Source organism: Myodes glareolus, chromosome 18 (genome assembly GCF_982192425.1).
Source record: "Myodes glareolus chromosome 18, mMyoGla1.1, whole genome shotgun sequence".
Lineage (NCBI taxonomy): Eukaryota > Metazoa > Chordata > Mammalia > Rodentia > Cricetidae > Myodes > Myodes glareolus.
In genome coordinates, this window is record NC_142043.1 from 29,581,383 (window position 1) to 29,594,099 (window position 12,717).

General features: G+C 42.2%; 1 long non-coding RNA gene across 1 annotated transcript; it reads left to right on the top strand.

The window, feature by feature from the left end:
- The first annotated feature begins 1,181 nt into the window (after positions 1 to 1,181).
- Positions 1,182 to 8,337, top strand: LOC146890749 (uncharacterized). Its single transcript, XR_014998445.2, has 2 exons — positions 1,182 to 2,342; positions 7,978 to 8,337. It is a non-coding gene; the product is annotated as an uncharacterized LOC146890749 (long non-coding RNA).
- Positions 8,338 to 12,717: the final 4,380 nt, after the last annotated feature.

The window sequence follows — 12,717 nt, forward strand, 5'->3', positions numbered from 1 at the left end:
AGGTTGTCCTCCCCTTCCCTGGGCTCATGCCTAGAAACTGGGTAGAGTACACCTTTACCAAAGGTCAGAAAAAGAAACAAATGGCAAAATGCTGCTCCTCTGTCTGAATGAGAACCAATCCTAGAACCCTCGGTATTTTCTCAATTCATTTCAAGCATTTGAGCAAGTCCTCAGATGTGACTGCAGCGGAATGGCTCCCATTAACCGAGTCAATGGATGTTACGTTTTCTATACATATTTTAAGTCATTATTGGTAGTTTATAGTAGTCCCAAGAAAAGGTATCCTCTAGACTCAGTGAGTTAAGTAATCAACTTTTACCAGTACATATGTCAAGTGGCCAACTTTTGCCATTTCTGTATAGTCAATGGACCTAGAATATAGTAGAGAAGACCAGTTATAGATACTGATTTACTGATATATTTAGTGATTTACTTAAAGCACTGCTTGTACTGCTTACTGACAAACATGACTTCACTTTGCTACCTGGAATAATAGAATGACCTGCAGAAATAGTTAAAGCACAGTACGTCATTGCCATTAGCAACCTGACCACAGGCTGATACTGTTCCCTTTCCATCCACATGGTCCCCTGACCCCAAAAGTATGCATTGCATCATCTCTCCCTTAAACCAAGAGGCCTGAGGCAATGACTCCTGCCAGACCTTGTCAGCAGTGTTTCCTCCAGTTAAAGACAGGAAGCATCATCTGCCTCCAGCGGTCATAAAGCCCCTTCTGCCTGCAGGAAATTATACTCAAGCCTCTCAATGTGGGGAAGAGCACATGGTTCCCACAGACAATGAAACTGGGGCCATGAAGGCCAGTGTCTCAAAGAGATACTGTAAGAGTGCCCTGAGGAGTCCCAAGCCAACTCAAAGCTCAAAAACAGACCATTGGCAATTTCAAGTCAGCTTTGTTCTGGTGGTTGATTGCTATTTAGTTGTTGGTCAATTATATTTATGACAACCCGACAAAGACTTGATACTCATACCCAAGAGGCTCTCAAGGTGATACCCGAACAACTGAGCCCCACTAGCAAGATGGTTTGGGAGAACAAATTTATATTAGGTGTGATTTTGGCTGAAAAAGATAGTCTATGTAATTCTGGGAGGACAATGTTGCCCTTCATCCAATGTCAACAGAACTCCAGATATGACCATTACAAGAAAACTCAAGGGGGGAAACAGTGTAAGTCCCAGTCTCTGGCCTTCTTCTTTGGAGGACCCATCCCTGTGTCTGCCAAAACCTTGACCCTCCCCTAGAGGGAAAATCTTGACCACTCTCAGTCTATTTAAACTGCTCCCCCGAAAGTCCCTCATGGTTTCCCCCTCCCCAGTTTCCCTTGGGCCACCCGAGAGCACAGGAATCCCATTAAACCTGGATATTCTTTAATTTGGCTTGTTGTGATTTGGCTTGATTGGGATTTTTGCATCGGCAGAGAGCTTGCTAGAAAATATTTCTAAAAGACAACCCCTTCGTGAACTTAATGGAACAGTGGTTTGGGAAGTGGAAAGGAACAGTTATTTCTTCTCTAACATCCTTAATTACAATAACTGTAGCTGTGGTTCTATCAGGCTGTTGTTTAATACCCCGCTATACAGACTTACTCCAGAGGGTTAAAGAAGCAGCTACCATCAAACAACCTCTAACACATACCCCTACATCCTTTTTTTTAAGGCACTCAGGAAAAAGAGGCCTAGCACCCATGACTGGAATATAAAGAAAAGGATGTGTAATAAAGAAGAAGGGTGGGGCGGGGGAGGAACAATTGGGATAAACCTAATCATTTCTGTTAACATCTAACTTCTGTACTTCTGTTTTCCTTCACACCTACCCAGTCCCTTGGTTATGAAATTTTTGTGCGTTCAGCCACATTTAGTCCAATCCTTAAAAGACCCACGTGTCTAAACTCCAAACTCATTGCCACAGTTTCTGGACTATTTGTTACAACCCCCTTCTCCCTGTGCCCTTTCCTCATTGACCTTTTGTGCCAGTTCTCAAGATTGCACAGACTTTGAGATTACATTCCAGTCAGTGAGGAACTACCAAGTTCCCTCTTGCATTAGGGATAAAAAGTAGAGGCCATTAGGACCTTACACAATTGCTCTTCATCTCTTTGTGCCATGCACCCTTCTGTATGGAAGTAAAGTTTGTCTTGCTGAGACACCTAAATTTGGGTGGTAGTCTGTAGATTTGTGACACTGATCTTATCTCTAACCAAGAGTTGGAGTCCTTACAATAAAGCCATTGTGTTTATCCTGGATGCTGAAGCCTAAGTCACAGTGGAGACATCATGGTACTGGAGATGCTAGAACCATGGCCTATCTACTGAGGACACCTGCAGGTAAGGATGAAAGCAGCCCAAGAAAGAGGTTCTTAGGTTGCAGGCAGCATAATTTCAGGTGGATGACTACCTGACCCCTCTGGGTCCCAGAGGAGTCCACCATGAGTTCTAGATATAGACAGGACACAGAACTACAGGATTTGGCATTTGCTCTGGTGAGTTTTGGCCCAAGCTATATTCTTTGATAATGTCCGTTGGATGCTTGTGATTTGTTGCTGTTGTTTTGTTTTATAGGTAAGATATTGCCTTGAGTGTCAGAAGATACTTGGATTCTGTTGTGAACAGAGCAGCAGGCCACATCCTGCCACCTGGCTTGCAGCTAGCTTTACCCGAAATAATTACATGGAAACTGTATTCATTTAAACACTGCCTGGTCCATTATATCTAGCCTTGTCTTGACTAACTCTCACATCTTGCTTTAACCCATATCTAGTAATCTGTGTATCACCACGGGGTTGTGACTTACCTGGAAGATTCTAACCTACGTCCATCTCGGGCCAGAGCTTCATGGCGTCTGCTTCACTGTCTTTTTTCTCTCAGAATTCTGTTCTGTCTTCCCTGCCTATCTAAGCTGCTGTCCTATCAAAAGGCCAAGGCAGCCTCTTTATTTAACCAATGAAAGCAAGACATAGAAAGAAGACCCTCCTACATCAGGATTCTGAATTCCTAGACCATGTTAGAACTGTTAAAGACTATGAGAACTTTTGAAGTTAGACTGAATATGTTCTGCACAGTGAGATCACCATAACTTTATGGGAATAAGAGATGGAAAGTGTGACCCAAAAGTAACATTTGGCTGCAAGACAGGTGCTGACTTGCAATAGTTAATACTGATTGCCACTGTCAACTTGAAAGGATCTATACTTACCTAGGAGACAAATCTCTGGGCATGTCTTTGAGGAATTTTCTGGATTGTATTTATTGAAGTGAGACAATCCACACTAAACAGAGGAGGCATCATTCCATAGACTGGAACTATAGGATGAATACAACAGGAAAAGGGAGAGAAGTGCTACCTTTCATCTGTCTCTGCTTCCTGACTGTGGACGCCATGTGACCGGCTGCCTTACACTCCTCTCACCATGCCTTCCCAACTGTGACGGACAGTACCCTCAAACTGTAACCAGGAATAAACTTTTCCTTCCTTCTAAACTGCCTCTTGTCAGGTACCTGGTGACAGCAACAAGAAAAGTAACTAATATAGATGGTAAGGATTGCAGGAACATGAAAGGAAGAGGGAAAAAAAAGTCTATTGACAGCCTAGCTGTGAGAGAGAGAAAAAGGATGTACTCCAAGAGAAGGAAGCTTTTAGGCAGATCTGCTACAAATTCAGGATAAATGATTAAAAAGCAGGGTATTCTGCACCCTGATGTGCTGAGAGTTCCTGAACACTTTTCACTTTGTAAAAGAAAAGAAGGCAGAATGAAAATTGATCAGAACGTGTTAAGAAAGTGTTGCCGAAAGAATTTTTTCAGATGAAGCTAGTCCTAGGGGGCCGAAATTGACTTTGGGAGAATTAAATGATGTTGCATCACGTGAGCCAAGACCTTCTGAGTTAAGATTAATTAGCTTTACAGAGTTGAAATTGATTAGTAGAGTAGCCCTATTGATTTTGAGGTTAAACATAGCATTCAGTCAATTACTCATTGTATTTACTGCTCTAAATTACAGCTTGAACTGTTGAAGAGTGTTAAGAATAATAAGACAAACTCAACAACTATGGATTTGTTTGCTTTTCAGTTGTCAATGCCAGCCATTGATCTGTTTAAACAACCAAGTCCTTTTCATTGTTGTTACTGTCTATTACAAACAGGAATCTGCATGTCCTAACAGGTCCTCAGACTAAACAGTTTTATAAAAAATGGAACAACTGACAACAAGTGCTGAGGGAAAAGAGAACCCTCAGTCACTGTTAATGGGATGGCAAACTGTACAGCTATTGTGGATATCAGCATGGAGAATTCTCAGAAAGCTAAAACTAAACCTATCAAATGACACGGCTATAACCACTCCTTGCCATAAACCCAAAGGACTCAGCATTCCCCTTCACAGATACTTGTTCAGCCATGTTTATTTGTTGAATTATCTCAATTTGAGAAATAACCAGGCTAGCTAAAAGATAAAACAATTATATTTTTATTTATTATAAGGGACAAAGTCATGAAACAGGAATGAGAAGTCCAAGCTCAGCTATGCTGCGAGGGAACCACACAGAGAGAGCGCACCAGGGCATCATGGTATTTTTTTTCCTCTGAGTCCCAGAAAGCCACACCCTAACTTGGTCCCACCTCTTAAAGATAATTGGTTGACAAAGATTCCCCATCACCCTCCCCTTTAGTCTAAATAAGAGAGTTCCACAACCAACTATATACAATAGAAACAGATATCAAGTGTAAAATTACAACCAACATAAACAATATTAAGCAAGGAACACATGATAAATGTGTTAATAAACATTCTATTCTAAAGCGTCTAAGTCTTGCATCAGAAATAGGCTTGGCTAAATCATAAGAGGAAGATAACTATGACTATCTAATTTTCAACCGCATCTAAGGCCTGAGAAGGGAGATAATGTTACTTGAATAGGCAAGAAGTGCAATCAAGCAGCTTCCAAAGCAAGCAGTATATGACAGAGACAATTGGCTACCTGAGCAATCACTCAAAGTCTCATTAGCAATGTTGAAGCAATAAACTTTGGCTAAGGCCTAGCGTAACTGACAGACAATTTTTAGAGGCAGAAAAATTTTCAGAACCATGTTACCCTATCTTGGCAAGGTTTGGTAGTTCTTTTCCTTGTGTCCTGCTATCCAGTCCAGATACCATGTACTTTGTCAGTGGTTGAGGCATGGGCAGTTTCTTGCTCGAAGGGCAATTGTGCCAAGAAGAAAACAAACTTCAAGTGGAGTTTGAAGTTCAAGTCTTTGGTGCTCAACATTTTCTGAGGAATAGATTGGTGCTGTCAGGAGCAATCATGTCTCATGTTAACAGAACCCTAAGTTATTTAAATGCCATGTTCTCCAGATCAATAACCTAAATGTCTTACAACTGCTGCAATCATAATGAAAATGTGGTACATATATACCCAGGAACCCGATATAGCTGTAAGGAAAATTAAAATCATGAGCTTTGCAGGAACATTGGTGGGACAAGCAAAGATCACATTGAGCGAGGTAACCCAGACCCAGAAAGACAAATGTTACATCTTCTCTCACATCAGAGGCTTCTAGCTCCAAAAATCCCCAGATGAGAATACATATCCTGCAGTACCTACAGCAACCAGGAACAGAACACTGAGGAGTAATTGTAGACAGACTTTCCTTAGAGCCAAATAATGACCTGAAGACTTAGTATTAATTACAAAAGCTTGGCTTAGCTTAGGCCTATTCCCAACTAGCTCTTATAACTTAAATTAACCTGTTTATATTAATCTATGTTCTGCCACATCGTGCTACCTCTCCTCCATACTGTATGTCCCACTTCTTCTGCCTCTCACTGGTGAAACCCTTACCTTGCAGATTCTTCCCAGAGTTCCTATCTCTGCCTGAAAGTCCTGCCTATTGTCCTCTGCCTAGCTATTGGCTGTTCAGCTCTTTATTAAACCAATCAGAAGCTGCCTTAGGCAGGCAAGGAAGGACAGAGACAAACCTTCACACAGGGTTATCAACTATCCTACAACAAGTAGTAGAGGGGGCAATAGCAGAGTATAGGAGATCTTACTCTGGAAATAGGAAAGGGGGGGGCTCCTTAGGGAGAAGGAGGAAGGGAAATATAAAAGAAGCAGGGAGAGGGTCAAATAACAATAAGGATGTCTGAAAAAGCCACAAGAAATCATACTATTAATTATTTACCTTAAAAATCTACAATACACATAATTCTGTATATGAATACACACATAGAGTTTTAGGAAGCTTTTTAAAAACTGTGCTGATGGTGCTCCCTTCAAGAACCAAAGAACCCCCAATAGAAATCCCTAAATCAGGTAGGAAAGGCCCTCTTTTGAGTTGTTGACTGAGAGACTGTTCAAGAAACTTTCCCAAACACAGCCTATTGCTGTTGCCCTTGATTGCTCCTCAGAGGTGTAAAGAAAGTCCCTATGGCTGGGACGCCATGTGGTCTGCTCCAAGGAAGAGCACACAAGCTGCTGGTTGTCCAGTGCCAAATAGTCACCCCTGAAAATATACCTACAAGAATCATTATACCAATTAAGAAGTTAGATTTAGAGGCCATGAATTTGGAAGAGAATGGGAGAGATATGTGAGAGGGTTTGGAGCGGGAAGGGAAGGGAAAACGTTACAATATTATACTCTCAAAAATTAAAAAAAATCCAGCAATAATCAGGATGTAGAGCTTAAATTTAATTAATTATTTTTCTTATATTGTTTATCTATACTTTAAAAAACAAAAGAACATCTATATTTAAATATTCCAATATTATCTGCAGGCATAGCTCAGTTGTTCTTTAATTTTGCCACTGAACACTGACAGGCTGAGCCAATATACTACATTTGAGAAATTTCCAAGTGTACTTTGTTTTTCACAAAAGCCTCAAAAACCATTCTCCATCTCCATTAGCATTCCCTCTCTCCTTGGAGGTGGGTAGGTGAGTAGGAGGTGAGGGAGATGCTGAGTGAGGGCCTGAGCATCTGCATTTCTGCTTGCTGGGCATGCAAAGAATGCAGCTTTCACTGTTCCTGCCTCAGACAGTCCTCAGGATTGCTTGCAGTGAGCAAGTGAGGAATTCCCAAATGGTTGGGTTTGAGCTAAGGACTAGCCACACCCCATTTCTCTGTAATCCTTCAGTTGCTAGAGGACATCTCATCAGGAATAGGGTCTGTGAGTTTGTGGACAGGGTCCCTGGGGATTTCAGATTTCAGGAAAGAAATGCTAACTCCCACAGCTTGGTTCAGCTGCTTTCTAGAGCGGATCTTTCTATTCCCGGCAGTAGGTCCTCACAGTCATTCTGGGATCCCTGCTGCCACTGGAAGAGGCCAATAGCAGTCTGAGTCTGTACAGCAAACCCCTAGGTGTCGAGATTCAAGTCATTGTCAGGTACCAAGGAACATAGAAATCCAGCACATCAGAGGGATAAGGCATATACCTACCTTTTCCAGTGAGTAAGTCTAACATGTCGGTCAGTGACGACTTCGTTTGTCAACTTGACACATCCGGGAAAAGGAAGCCTCTATTGAAAAATTGCCTCCATTTGATTGGTCAATGATTGCATCTGTGAGACATTTTTCCCTCCCTTCCTTCCTTCCTTTTCTCTCTTTTTTTTTTTTTTTGAGATTTTAATACAGTTATGTTATTTTCTTCTCCCTCCCCCCTCCAAATCCTCCAATGTACCCCTCCTTGCTCTCTTTCAAAGTTATGGCTTTATTTGTCATTGTTATTTATATGCATTCCTAAATATAACCTGTTCAGTCTGCATAACGTTACCTGTATGTTTGTCTTCAGGGCTGATCATTTGGTATTGGATAACCAATTGGTGTGCTCTTCCCCGGGGAAGATAGTGAGGCATTTTCTAATTGCTAATTGATGTAGGAAGGCCTAGCCTACTATGTGGTGGCCTGAGGTGTATAAGAAAAGCAGCTGAACAAGCCCAAAATCAGCGTTTCTCTGTGGTCTCTGCCTCCAGGTTCCTTCCTTAAGCTCCTACCCTGGCTCCCCTTGATGATGGACTGGACCTTGTAAGAAGAAACCACCCTTCTCTTCCTCAAGCGGCTTTTGGTTATGATGTTTATCATAGCAACAGAAAGCAAACAGACCGGCGCCTTTCCCCTACACCTCCCTCGCAGCCTCTCTATTATTTTCCCATTACGTCAGAGTGCAAACGCTCCCTCTTTGCCTTTCCCAAATGCCTTAAAATCGTCTTCCTGTTTAGGTGCTCCAAATGCCTTACCCCTCTTCAGACCCTGTAAAAGGAGACTGGAGGGCTGTGGATCTTCACCCTTACTGTGAGTTTATTCCCAAATAAATAAACCTTTGTTATACTCCATTCCAGACTATTGTGGGACTCTCTGGTTATGACTACAAGACCCCCCCACCACACTTCATTCTTGAATGCTCCGGGATTCTTGCACTCAGGCACCTAGTCAGGACATCTCTTAACACTATCCTGCTCCTAACGTTCTATTGTAGATTGACAATGACTTTGAGGTTTTATGAAAAATGAAGTAGACCCGGCAACTTCTCAAATTTAGTATGCCTCAAACTGTCGGTATTTATGGACACAATTAAAGAATATTTGAGAAATATGCCTGCAACTAATATAGCCATTAAATAAATCTCATGGCCTCAAGGAACAATCTCCCTCTCAGTATCCTCTATCAAAACCTTTCCATGAAGTCCCTCCCCAGAGAAAGAGCAGCTTCACTTACTGTTTATTGTAAATGTGGCCGATTTCCTGAGTACAGCTCCAAAGCGGGCTCTTTTCGTGTGTAGTTTCCTTGACCCTCACCCTTTTTACTGTATTGTAATGGAGTCTTTGACTATCATCCACAACACAGTGCCGCACTATTGGACTGCTTTGGTAGAAAGGGAAAATCAAGGGGCAGCAAGAAATACAAGGAATTCAAATTTTAGGTCCCCCTCACATAGCTCACATTCCTTTAGACCCTTTGTATGTCTGGTCTTTATATGTGGGTCCCCAAAGCTAGCTCTGTACTTCCCTAGGCTTGTCATTTCATGTTCTTATTTTAGATTTGTTTTGTAAATAAAGCTGTTTCCCAAGGTGGGGGGCGGGGAGGTAAAATCAGGTTCCCAAACAGGAAGTCAATAACTAGCACAATGATTATAATCACTTTTCTTTGCTAATCACGTGCTAAGGGCTCAAGTCACAGGAAACACTGCATTGACTTCTCAATTACAGTTGTCCCTTAAGGACGACAGGAAAATGTTCGTGATTTACTGAGCTCCTATTTGTCCCAGGTCCTGGAAGAAGTGGCAGTGGTTCCCATCATCATTATTTTACCGACAAGAAGTATCACGGAGGCTAACACCTTCCATGGCTTGCTGTGGTACAGCCAGACTCCAACCACAAGGCTGCCTGGCTCTATCCCATACTTGTAGCATGCACATATCATGTAACTAGAATGAAAACATGGTCACTTGAACAACAGCCAGCGTGGCATGATAACCCCAAAAGTGCAGCTGTGGCACACATACCTTGACAGTACAACAGCTCTCCAGTTGTACTTAGGACCCATTCAGTGAGAGGGAAATTGTGCCTGGTTCTGGAAACCTAATTAATTGCCCAGGGATAATGAAGTCATGGAGTTTTCAAAAGAACCTACAACTATCACTATCCTAAAACCAGCATAATTCCTAACTACATTCTAAATATTTGTCCCTATTAACCACAGATAAGTGTAGTCCCCAGCCTTCAAGTAAACTTTGCTTTGTAACAGAGACCACTACAGAACACCACAGCCAACCAAATTGCAGAGTTGTGGAGCCCAGTCCCAGTGGATTTGTATACAAAAGAACCGCTGCACCAAAGGCTTGGGGAACATTGTGGAAGAGGAGGCCAAAAGATTGTAAGAAGCAGACGACCAGGAGTTTGCTGTAAGACTATGTCTCCTGTAGGGCGGTGGTGGTGCATGCCTTTAATTCCAGCACTTGGGAGGCAGAGGCAGACAGATCTCTGCAAGTTCGAGGCCAGCCTGGTCTATAAGAGCTAGTTCCAGGACAGGCTCCAAAGCTGCAGAGAAACTCTGTCTCAAAAAAAAAAAAAAAAAAAAAAGAAGACTGTGTCTCCTACAAATATCAGAAAATATACCCAATATACCCATAAAGTCTCATCAACATGATTGCCCAGACATGAGCTGAACAAGGACAACACACCAATTAGTTATCCAATACCAATGGTCAGCTCTGAAAATATATATACAAGTAACATTATATAGGATAAGCAGGTTAAATCTTGAAATGCATATATGCATGTAACAACAATTAATGGAAAATGTGATCATAAATTTGAAAGACAGCAAGAAGGAATATATGGGATGGTCTTGGAGAGGAGAAAGAGAAGGGGGAAATGATGTGATTACATTATAATCTCTAAAGATACTTTTTCAAAAAAAATGGTGATCGTATTCACATTAGCTTTGTAAAGATTCTATTTAAGGCTTTGTTATTTGCAAATTGGGGAAATATTTTGCAATATTCTTTTGAGATATTACATGAAAAGAGGAAATGGTTAATGAAAAACTTAAAAGATATTTCTTTCTTAATTTTCTTCAAATAGAAACACTAAATATATCCAGATGTAGGCGTTTTGGAGGGTGTCTTAGACTTTCTACTGCTGTGATAAAACACCATGACCAAAAGCAGCTGGGGGAGGAAAGGGATTATTTGGCTTACCTATCCATATGATAATCAATCACTGGGGGAAGTCAGGACAGGAATTCAAGGCAAGAAAGGCAGGAACCCTGGGACAAGAACTGAAGCAGAAGCCGTGGACAGGTGGTGCTTACTGCCTTACTCTTCCTGGCTTGCTTGGCTTGCTTACTACTACAGCCCAGAACTCCTGCTCATGGGTGGCACCAGCCACAACGAACTGAGCTCTCCCTCATTAGGCAGTAATTAAGAAAATGCCTCACAGGCTTGCCTACTAATTGATAGAGGTTTTTACCTTAATTGGGGCTTCTTTTCCCAAATATGTCTAGGTTTTATTCAATTTGATAAAAAAAAAAAAACCAACCAGAATTGAGGACCTGAGGAGTTTTTAGTATATGTGCATTTAACTGAGAAAGGCTTAAGCTGAAGAGATGGCTCAGCGGTTAGGAATGAGCTCTGCTCTTGCCCTGAGTTTAATTCCCAGAACTCCTGTCAGATGGTTTACAACTACATGGGATTGCTCTGGCTTTTATCGGCAGCTGCCAATCATCTTCACATACACACACACATGATTTCAAAACTACTTCTAACTGCTGCATTGAACATAAAAGTGTTGGTATTTTATCTCAGAAAACAAGAACATTGATTAACATCCTGCCTTTTGTTCATCCAGTGCAGACTACAAAACATGAATATCGGAAGTTAAATGTGTTCTCCTGAACATTATCTGGAGGTCGCCCTTCAAGCCTATGGTTACCATTCAGTAGAAACACACATTTGCTCCTTGACTGTAACATCTTAAAGAGCTGCTCTCTCATTGGAAGCTGAATTTCTGCAGGATTATACTCTGGCTCCTTTTTCTAACAGTTTTACTTTGTGTCAGATAATTTTTTTTTTGGTCTTGTGTCAAGTAATATTTTGCTCCTTGTCTGCCTTCTTTCTTTCTTTCTTTCTTTTTTCTTTTTTTTTAAGTAATTTTATTAAATTATAAAAGTTTCCATTTCCACCCCTCTTCCCAACACCCTCCCACTCCCCCCACTCCCTCTCCTCCTCCCTCTTCATCCCTTAGGGCAGTCAGGGTTTCCTGCCCTGTGGGAAGTTCAAGTTCCTCCCCCCTCCCTCCAGGTCCAGGAAGGTGAGTATCCAAACAGACTGGATCCCCAAAATCCAGTATATGCAGAGGAAACAAGTCCCAGTGTCATAGTCAATGGCTTTTCAGAAAGACTTCGGGCCAGCCACATTCAGAGAATCCGGCCAAATTCCGAGAATCTGGTTAGATCACGTCCTCGTTCAGTCCCAGTCCAACTGGCCTTGGTAAACTCTCATTAGATCCGTTCCCTTGTATCAGTGGGTGAGAGAATTCCTCGCAGTCCTGATTTCCTTTTTCATGTTCTTCCTCCTTCTGCTCCTCATTTGGACCTTGGGGGGCTCAGTCCGGTGCTCCAATGTGGGTCTCCGTCTGTATCGCCATCCATCGTCGGATGAAGGTTCCCTCTGATCTTGCCTTCCTTGCTCACATTCTCTTTCCTTCTGCTCCTCATTTGGACCTTGGGGGGCTCAGTCCGGTAATCCAATGTGGGTCTCCGTCTGTATCGCCGTCCTTCGCCAGATGAAGGATCTATGGTGATAAGCAAAATATTCATCAGTATGTTTATGGGTCAAGGCCGGTTCAGGCACCCTCTCCTCTGTCCAGAGAACAATCTGGGGATCTCTCCTTGGACCTGGGGTCCCATATATAATCAAGTCTCCTGTAAACCCTAAAATGACTCCCTTAGTTGAAATATATTCTTCCCTGATCCCATATTCATCCTTCCTCCCTCCCCCCATCCCAGGCCACCTAGCTTTCCCCATTCCTCCCTTACTCCCTTCTCTCTAACCCTCTCCCCTTCCAACAACCCCCCCCATGCACCCGAGGTTACCTGGGACTCTTGTCTATTTCCTACCTCCTGGCGGATAGCTAAATAATCTCCCTCAGGTTCATCTTCTTATTTAGCTTCTCTAGGATCACGAATAATAGGCTCAGAGACCTTTAATTATG